The sequence below is a fragment of the Vulpes lagopus genome, chromosome 4, assembly GCF_018345385.1.
Source record: "Vulpes lagopus strain Blue_001 chromosome 4, ASM1834538v1, whole genome shotgun sequence".
Taxonomy (NCBI): domain Eukaryota; kingdom Metazoa; phylum Chordata; class Mammalia; order Carnivora; family Canidae; genus Vulpes; species Vulpes lagopus.
The window spans coordinates 36,970,195-36,980,510 of record NC_054827.1 but is presented as its reverse complement, the minus strand read 5'-3'; positions in this window follow the sequence as shown (position 1 = coordinate 36,980,510).

Below are 10,316 nucleotides of genomic sequence, written 5' to 3'. Positions count from 1 at the left end.
CAGCAATTACACTACAGGGTATTTACCGCCAAAGGATACAAAAATAGTTACTCAAAGAGGCACCTGCAAGGGGCAGCCCAAGTGACTCAGCAGTTTAGCACTGCCTTTAGCCCAGGGTGTGATCCTGGAGTCCCCAGATCAAGTCCCATGTTGGGTTCCCTGCATGAAGCCTGCTTTTCCCTCCGCCTGTGTCTCTGTCTCTTTATCTCTGTATGTCTCTCATGAATAAATAAATAAAATCTTTAAAAAAAAAAAAAGAGGCATCTGCACAATGTTTATAGCAGCAATGTCCAGTGACAGATGAGTGGAAAAAGAAGATGTATCATATATATACATGGGTAATATATATGGAATATATATTAAAAATAATATACATACATATATATATATATATATAATGTATGAAACTCAGCCTTCAAAAAGAATGAAATCTTGCCATTTGCAACCACATGGTTGGAACTAAAGGGTATCATGCTAAGTGAAATAAGTCTGAGAAAGACAAATGCCATATGATTTATATGTGGAATTTAAGAAACAAAACAGATAAACATAGAGGAAGGGAAGGAAAAATAAAATAAGATGAAATTAGAGAGGGAGACAAACCATAAGACACTCTTAAATCTAGGAAACAAACTGAGGGTTGCTGGAGGCAAGGTGGCTGGGGGGTAACTGGGTGATAGACATTCAGGAAGGCATGGGATGGAATGAGCACCAAGTGTTATATGCAACGGAATCACTAAATTCTATCCCTGAAACTAATAATACAATATATTTTAACTAAATTGAATTTAAATTAAAATTTTTAAATAACATAAAATAAATATCCACACTTGCCAAAGCTATCTACAGATTCAAGGCAACCCCTATTAAAACTCTGATGGCATTTTTCACTTAAGCAGAAAAAATAATTCTAAAATTCATGCAGAACCTGAAAAACTCCAAATAGCTAAAGAAATCTTGAGCAAGAAAAACAAAGGCATGACACTTTCTGATTTCAAACCATATCATGAAGTTACTGTGATCAAAACAGTGCAATACTGACATGAAATGGACCAATGGAACAGTATAGAGAGCCTAGAAATAAAGCCACATATATACACTCAATTAATATCAAATGAGAGATAAATATTCACGGAGAAAGGGTAGTCTCTCTGATAAATGGTACTAGGAAAACTGGATAGCCACAGGAATTAGATTGGATCCCTATCTTACACCATTTACAAAAACCAACTTGAAATGGATTAAAGACTTAAATCTAAGACCTGAAACCATAAAACTCCTAGAAGAAAACCCAGAAGAAAAAGCTTCTTGACATTGGTCTTGGCAGCAATTCCCAAAGGCACAAAAAGAAAAGGCAACAAAAGCAAAAATGAACAAGTGGAATTATATCAAACTAAAAAGTTTCTGTACAGCAAAGAAAACAATCAACAAAATGAAAAGGGAATGTGCAGAATGGGAGAAAATATTCGCAGACCATGTATCTGATAAAGAGTTAGTATCCAAAATATATAAGGAACTCTTAAAACACAATAGCAAAAATATAATTAACCTGATTTAAAAATGAGGCTTATTCAGGTTTACTCAGAATAAACATTTTTCCAAAGAACATACAAATGGCCAACAGGTATATGAAAAGATGTTCAATATCACTCATCATCAGAGAGATGTAAATAGAAACCAACAAGATATCTGTTTCATCTGTTATGATGTCCATTATGAAAAAAAAAAGCAAGAGATAACAAATTTTGGCGAGGATGTTACAGAAAAGAGAACTCTTGTACGCTGTTGTTGGTGAGAATGTAAACTGGTATAGCCATTATGAAAAACAGAATGGAGGTTTCTCAAAAAGTTAAAAAGCCATGTGATTCAGCAATCCCACATGTTGGTATATAACCAGAGAAAATGAGATCACTATCTCAAAAAGATATCTGCATTGCAGTTTTATTCACAATAGTCAAGTTATGGGAATGATCTAATGTCAACTGATGGATGAATAGACAAATAAAATGTGGTGTGTGTTTTATATATTCACATATATACACAATTTTATATATAAAAATATATTTATATATACAAGAACATATGTAAATATGTGAAATACACAGAGAAAGGAATATTATTCAGCCATAAAGAAGAAATCCTACCATTTCAGCAACATGGATGAAACTGGAGGCCATTATACTAAGTGAAATAAGCCAAACAGAGAAAGACAAATACTATCTGGTACCACTTACATGCAAAACCATTAAAAAATAAATAAATAAATAAAACAAAATAAAACAAAAAATCATTGGAACCTTCAATCACAGAAACAGAGTAGAATAGTGATTTCTGGGAGCTGGGAGGGGTAGAAACGGAGAAGGGTTGGCCAAACAGAACAAACTTCCAGTTACCAAAGGAGTAAGTTCTGAGGCTACAGCATGATGACTACAGTTAATAATACTGTAGCATATACCTGAAACCTGCCAGAGGAATAGATCTTAGGCATTCTCACACATACAGAAAGGTAATCATGTGAGGTGATAGGTGTGAATTCATCTGACTGTAGTAATCCTTTCATAATGTATAGAGATATCAAATTATCACACTATACACTTCAAATGTATTACAATTTCACATGTCAACTATACCTCAGTAAAGGTGAGGTCAATAAGAGAAAAACTATAGGACAATGAATGTCAAAGTTAAATGCTCAAAATCCCCACTGATACTGGTAGGGGCAGGCTTCAGCAGAAATCCCCATGTTGTTACCAGGTCTCAACCTTGATCCTCCCTCTGGCTTCGTAGCTTCTGGTCTACAGTCAAAGCTGCTCATTCCACACATGTTTATTTGAGTCATTTCTCTCTGGGAGTATGCCTGGCAAAGCTAGCTGCCTACATTCTCCTCCTGAACAACAGAACCCCAACTCAGCTCCAGGCAGCAATGGATCCTTCTAAACAAACAACTTCATTTCACACTCACTCTTGCAGCTAAAGACGGCCTCGTTCTGGCCAGTGAGATGTGCGTAGAAGCGTACTGGTTGAGGCCTTCCAGGAAAGCTGCCCCTTTCCTAGTACTAAGAGGAACACACTCAGCTGGCTTATACCTTTGGAGCTCATTCCCGTTCCTACTACCCTGTGGGGATGCAGATATAATGGCAGGAGGACCAGAGCTATTTTGTAAACCTGCAAATGATGGACTAGGAGAGCAGAAAGCTCAAGGATCCTGGGACTTTGAGGAGCTACACCAGTCATGGACCACTGCCTCTGCAATTCTTTTTTTTTAATATTGTTATTTATTTATTCACGAGAGACACACAGAGAGAGGCAGAGACACAGGCAGAGGGAGAAGCAGGCTTCCTGCAGGGGAGCCCAATGTGGGACTCAATCCCAGGACCCCAGGATCATGACCTGAGCCAAAAGGGAGATGCTCAGCCACTGAGCCACCTAATGCCCCTGCCTCTGCACTTGTTGCTGCATGAGGGAAATGAACCCCCACATTTCAAGCCAGCGTTTTAGGTCTTCTGTTACACAGAGCCAACCTCAATCCCTAAGTGATGCAGGGAAGTGGTATGCTTGATAATAGAGAGATAAATAAGACCGGATCCCAGCCCTCAGATGGTTATAATCTATCAAGGAGGGATAAGAAACAAGAGGGATCATCCTAATACCAGACATATTGTGACAAGCACATGAGTCATCACTGGGTGCTAATGAGAGTTCAGAGTGGAGAGAAATGGCTTCCAGCTAAAAGCACTGAAATTGGGCCGCTCCACACTAAAATATCACATTTATCTCATCTGCAGAGACATTGTTCAGTCCAAGAGAATAAATCTCTACTGATGGAACTGTATGTATCTGAGCTTCTTAGGAGTATTTTCGAGTGGTGGCTCCCTTTCCACAGGCAGGGTTGAGGACAGCATGGGAGTGTGTCACTCTGATCCTCTCTCCACTCCCTCCCCTTCTCTCGTCCATCCACCCACTTTTTCTGAGAGTCCTAAAGATGTGTTTTCAGAGCCTAAAGGGGAAAAACTTTCCTCCATCCCTCTCTGGCTGACTCTGGTGCTGCTGGCTCATGCCCAAGAATGCCCTAGCAGAGCAGCTCCTTAGGGAAGGATTTGGATTGCATGTTTTAAACCATTACAACAAAAGTCTTGATGAGCAATCTGAGCCTAATGCCTGTACTGTGCAGAGGCCTGAGGCTATCTGAGCTCATCTCCTGTAGGAGCTAGACAGCCAGGCCATCCACAAAAACATGCCAAGGGGTCTGCAGCACTGTTTTTCAGATACCGTATGACCTGGGCAGTAAAATTAGGGATCGGGAGAAATAGTAACCAAAATCCGCAGCTGGCCCTCTCTTTCCCTGCTGGAACTCAGCCACACTGACATGCTCCCCACTGGGTTCTAGATAAGGCTAGTGGCCATGAACCACAGGAGAGATACCTGCCATGTCTCCTTTGCAGGATCACCAATGAGTCCTCTGTCACTGCCGAGGACTGTCACTGTCACTCCACACCTGCACGCCCCACCAGAGTCTTTCTTCCACCTCAAGTCTCTTTTTCATAATTCCAAATGGGGGAGCCACCTTTCCTTCCCACACTGTGTTCCATGCAGGCCATAAGCAGGGCTGCTCTCTACTTTCTACATACCACCCCCACCCCACACCCTATATACCATTTAGTGTTCACACACTATTTGAAAAAGCATCACTGGAGGACGCCTGGGTGGTTCAGTGGTTGAGCTTCTGCCTTCAGCTCAGGTCATGATCCCAGGGTCCTAGATGAATCCCGAATTGGGCTTCCCGCAGGGAGCCTGCCTCTCTCTCTTCCTCTCTCTCTCTGTCTCTCATGAATAAATAAATAAAATCTTAAAATATAGATAGATGATAGATAGATAATAAAATAAAATAATAAAATAAAATAAAATAATAAAATAAAATAAAACAAAACAAAACAAAACAAAATAAAATATAAAAAGCGTTACTGCCCTCTAGGACCGCGCCACAAGTTCACCAGGTGAGGCCTAACAGAGGTCAATATGGTAGGCATAAATCCCATCTCCCCCTCAAAGCTGGGGAATGTTGCTGACTCTCGGAGCCATCTTCCTTGGTCTGTACCCTTTCTCGGGAGGTCCTTTGGTCTTCCTTATAAACAACACCCTGGAGACCACAAAACTGGTCCTCCAGATGCTCTGAACAAGGGTGAGTTTCCCAGCCAAGACCTCAAGCCCTCTGCTCCTGCCTACTCCACCCACACACATAAAAGGATTCTAATCCAAAAACTATGAAAAGCACTGTTTTCACTATGAAATCAGTAACTACAAAAATATCTTACCTTAAACACATAGGCTGTAAAAAGTCAACAGAACTCTGTTTATCACTCAAAAGGTTAAATTTGAAAAGAGCAATGTCTTCTTACTGTATCACATAGTCAAAAAACATCATGCATTACATTGAAAACACATTTATATCTAATGAGCTAGACTACATATGCAAAATAAGATACGCTAATTGGCTTTATCTGCTTCTTTTAAATAAAGTCAACATTTTTATGGATCATTAAATGTATCCCTTAGTATAGCAATTTCAAAAGAAAAATTAATAGCTAAAAAATTAATTCCCTGGCATGACCAATATAAAGATTTAAAACTAAAAATGTTGGCTATAATAGTGTCTTTACATGTTGGCTCCCAACACACAGTAAGTCTCCAAGAAAAGATAGTCTGTATCATATTTTTCTCTGGGTATGATTTAAAGCTGGGTGACTATCAAAAGGCACAGGGTTTCAGACTGGATAAAAAAGCAGGACCCATCTATTTGCTGTCTACAAGAGACTCATTTTAGACAGAAGGAACCTATAACCTGAAAATAAAAGGCTGGAGAACCATTTACCATTCAAATAGTCCTCAAAAGAAAGCAGGGGTAGCCATCTTTATATCAGATAAACTAAAATTTACCCCAAAGACTGTAGTGAGAGATGAAGAGGGACACTATATCATACTTAAAGGATCTACCCAACAAGAGGACTTAACAATCCTCAATATATATGCCCCGAATGTGGGAGCTGCCAAATATTTAACTCAAATAATAACCAAAGTGAAGAAATACTTAGATAATAATACACTTATACTTGGTGACTTCAATGTAGCTCTTTCTATACTCGATAGGTCTTCTAAGCACAACATCTCCAAAGAAACGAGAGCTTTAAGTGATACACTGGACCAGATGGATTTCACAGATATCTACAGAACTTTACATCCAAACTCAACTGAATACACATTCTTCTCAAGTGCACATGGAACTTTCTCCAGAATAGACCACATACTGGTCACAAATCGGGTCTGAACCGATACCAAAAGATTGGGATCGTCCCCTGCATATTCTCAGACCATAATGCCTTGAAATTAGAACTAAATCACAACAAGAAGTTTGGAAGGACCTCAAACACGTGGAGGTTAAGGACCATCCTGCTAAAAGATGAAAGGGTCAACCAGGAAATTAAGGAAGAATTAAAAAGATTCATGGAAACTAATGAGAATGAAGATACAACTGTTCAAAATCTTTGGGATGTAGCAAAAGCAGTCCTAAGGGGGAAATACATCGCAATACAAACATCCATTCAAAAACTGGAAAGAACTCAAATACAAAAGCTAACCTTACACATAAAGAAGCTAGAGAAAAAACAGCAAATAGATCCTACACCCAGCAGAAGAAGACAGTTAAAGATTCAAGCAGAACTCAATTGAGATCAGAAGAATTGTGGAACAGATCAACAAAACCAAGAGTTGGTTCTTTGAAAGAATTAATAAGATAGATAAAACATTAGCCAGCCTTATTAAAAGAAGAGAGAGAGGACTCAAATTAATAAAATCATGAATGAGAAAGGAGAGATTACTACCAACACCAAGGAAATACAAAGGATTTTAAAAACGTATTATGAACAGCTGTACGCCAATAAATTAGGCAATCTAGACGAAATGGACGCATTCTTGGAAAGCCACAAACTACCAAAACTGGAACAAGAAGAAATAGAAAACCTGAACAGGCCAATAACCAGGGAGGAAATTGAAGCAGTCATCAAAAACCTCCCAAGACACAAAAGTCCAGGGCCAGAAGGCTTCCCAGGGGAATTCTATCAAACGTTTAAAGAAGAAACCATACCTATTCTACTAGAGCTGTTTGGAAAGACAGAAAGAGATGGAGTACTTCCAAATTCGTTCTATGAGGCCAGCATCACCTTAATTCCAAAACCAGACAAAGACCCCACCAAAAAGGAGAATTACAGACCAATATCCCTGATGAACATGGATACAAAAATTCTCAACAAGATACTAGCCAATAGGATCCAACAACACATTAAGAAAATTATTCACCATGACCAAGTAGGATTTATCCCCGGGACACAAGGCTAGTTCAACACTCGTAAAACAATCAATGTGATTCATCATATCCGCAAGAGAAAAACCAAGAACCATATGATCCTCTCATTGGATGCAGAGAAAGCATTTGACAAAATACAGCATCCATTCCTGATCAAAACACTTCAGAGTGTTGGGATAGAGGGAACTTTCCTCGACATCTTAAAAGCCACCTACGAAAAGCCCACAGCAAATATCATTCTCAATGGGGAAGCACTGGGAGCCTTTCCCCTAAGATCAGGAACAAGACAGGGATGTCCACTCTCACCACTGCTATTCAACATAGTTCTGGAAGTCCTCGCCTCAGCAATCAGACAACAACAAGATATTAAAGGCATTCAAATTGGCAAAGAAGAAGTCAAACTCTCCCTCTTCGCCGATGACATGATACTCTACATAGAAAACCCAAAAGCCTCCACCCCCAAGATTGCTAGAACTCACACAGCAATTTGGTAACGTGGCAGGATACAAAATCAATGCCCAGAAATCAATGGCATTTCTATACACTAACAATGAGACTGAAGAAAGAGAAATTAAGGAGTCAATCCCACTTACAATTGCACCCAAAAGCATAAGATACCTAGGAATAAACCTAACCAAAGAGGTGAAGGATCTATACCCTAAAAACTATAGAACACTTCTGAAAGAAATTAAGGAAGATACAAAGAGATGGAAAAATATTCCATGATCATGGATTGGAAGAATTAATATTGTGAAAATGTCAATGTTACCCAGGGCAATTTACACGTTTAATGCAATCCCTATCAAAATACCATGGACTTTCTTCAGAGAGTTAGAACAAATTATTTAAGATTTGTGTGGAATCAGAAAAGACCCCGAATAGCCAGGGGAATTTTAAAAAAGAAAACCATAGCTGGGGGCATCACAATGCCAGATTTCAGGTTGTACTACAAAGCTGTGGTCATCAAGACAGTGTGGTACTGGCACAAAAACAGACACATAGATCAATGGAACAGAATAGAGAACCTAGAAGTGGACCCTGAAATGTATGGTCATCTAATATTCGATAAAGGAGGAAAGACTATCCATTGGAAGAAAGACAGTCTCTTCAATAAATGGTGTTGGGAAAATTGGACATCCACATGCAGAAGAATGAAACTGGACAACTCTCTTTCACCATACGCAAAGATAAACTCAAAATGGATGAGAGTTCTAAATGTGAGACAAGAGTCCATCAAAATCATAGAGGAGAACACAGGCAACACCCTTTTTGAACTCGGCCACAGTAACTTCTTGCAAGATACATCCACGAAGGCAAGAGAAACAAAAGCAAAAATGAACTCTTGGGACTTCATCAAGATAAGAAGCTTTTGCACAGCAAAGGATACAGTCAACAAAACTAAAAGACAACCTACAGAATGGGAGAAGATATTTGCAAATGACATATCAGATAAACGGCTAGTTTCCAAAATCTATAAAGAACTTATTAAACTCAACACCAAAGAAACAAACAATCCAATCATGAAATGGGCAGAAGACATGAAGAGAAATCTCACAGAGGAAGACATGGACATGGCCAACATGCACATGAGAAAATGCTCTGCATCACTTGCCATCAGGGAAATACAAATCCAAACCACAATGAGATACCACCTCACACCAGTCAGAATGGGGAAAATTAACAAGGCAGGAAACAACAAATGTTGGAGAGGATGCGGAGAAAAGGGAACCCTCTTACACTGTTGGTGGGAATGTGAACTGGTGCAGCCACTCTGGAAAACTGTGTGGAGGTTCCTCAAAGAGTTAAAAATAGACCTGCCCTACGACCCAGCAATTGCACTGTTGGGGATTTACCCCAAAGATTCAGATGCAATGAAACGTCGGGACACCTGCACCCCGATGTTTCTAGCAGCAATGTCCACAATCGCCAAACTGTGGAAGGAGCCTCGGTGTCCATCGAAAGATGAATGGATAAAGAAGCTGTGGTTTATGTATACAATGGAATATTACTCAGCAATTAGAAACGACAAATACCCACCATTTGCTTCAACGTGGATGGAACTGGAGGGTATTATGCTGAGTGAAATAAGTCAATCGGAGAAGGACAAGCAGTGTATGTTCTCATTCATTTGGGGAATATAAATAATAGTGAAAGGGAATATAAAGGAAGGGAGAAGAAATGTGTGGGAAATATCAGGAAGGGAGACAGAACATAAAGACTCCTAACTCGGGGAAACGAACTAGGGGTGGTGGAATGGGGGAGGAGGGCGGATGTTGGAGGGGAATGGGTGACGGGCACTGAGGTGGACACTTGACGGGATGAGCACTGGGTGTTTTTCTGTATGTTGGTAAATTGAACACCAATAAAAATTAATTAAAAAAAAATAAAAAAAAAGATGAAGCGACAAAAATAAAAAAAAAACTGTTCAGAGTGTAGGGATAGAGGGAACATTCCTCATCATCTTAAAAGCCATCTATGAAAAGCCCACAGCAAATATCATTCTCAATGCGGAAGCACTGGGAGCCTTTCCCCTAAGATCAGGAACAAGACAGGGATGTCCACTCTCACCACTGCTATTCAGCATAGTACTGGAAGTCCTAGCCTCAGCAATCAGACAACAAAAAGATATTAAAGGCATTCAAATTGGCAAAGAAGAAGTCAAACTCTCCCTCTTCACCGATGACATGATACTCTACATAGAAAACCCAAAAGCCTCCACCCCAAGATTGCTAGAACTCATACAGCAATTTGGTAGCGTGGCAGGATACAAAGTCAATGCCCAGAAATCAGTGGCATTTCTATACACTAACAATGAGACTGAAGAAAGAGAAATTAAGGAGTCAATCCTACTTACAATTGCACCCAAAAGCATAAGATACCTAGGAATAAACCTAACCAAAGAGGTAAAGGATCTATACCCTAAAAACTATGGAACACTTCTGAAAGAAATTGAGGAAGA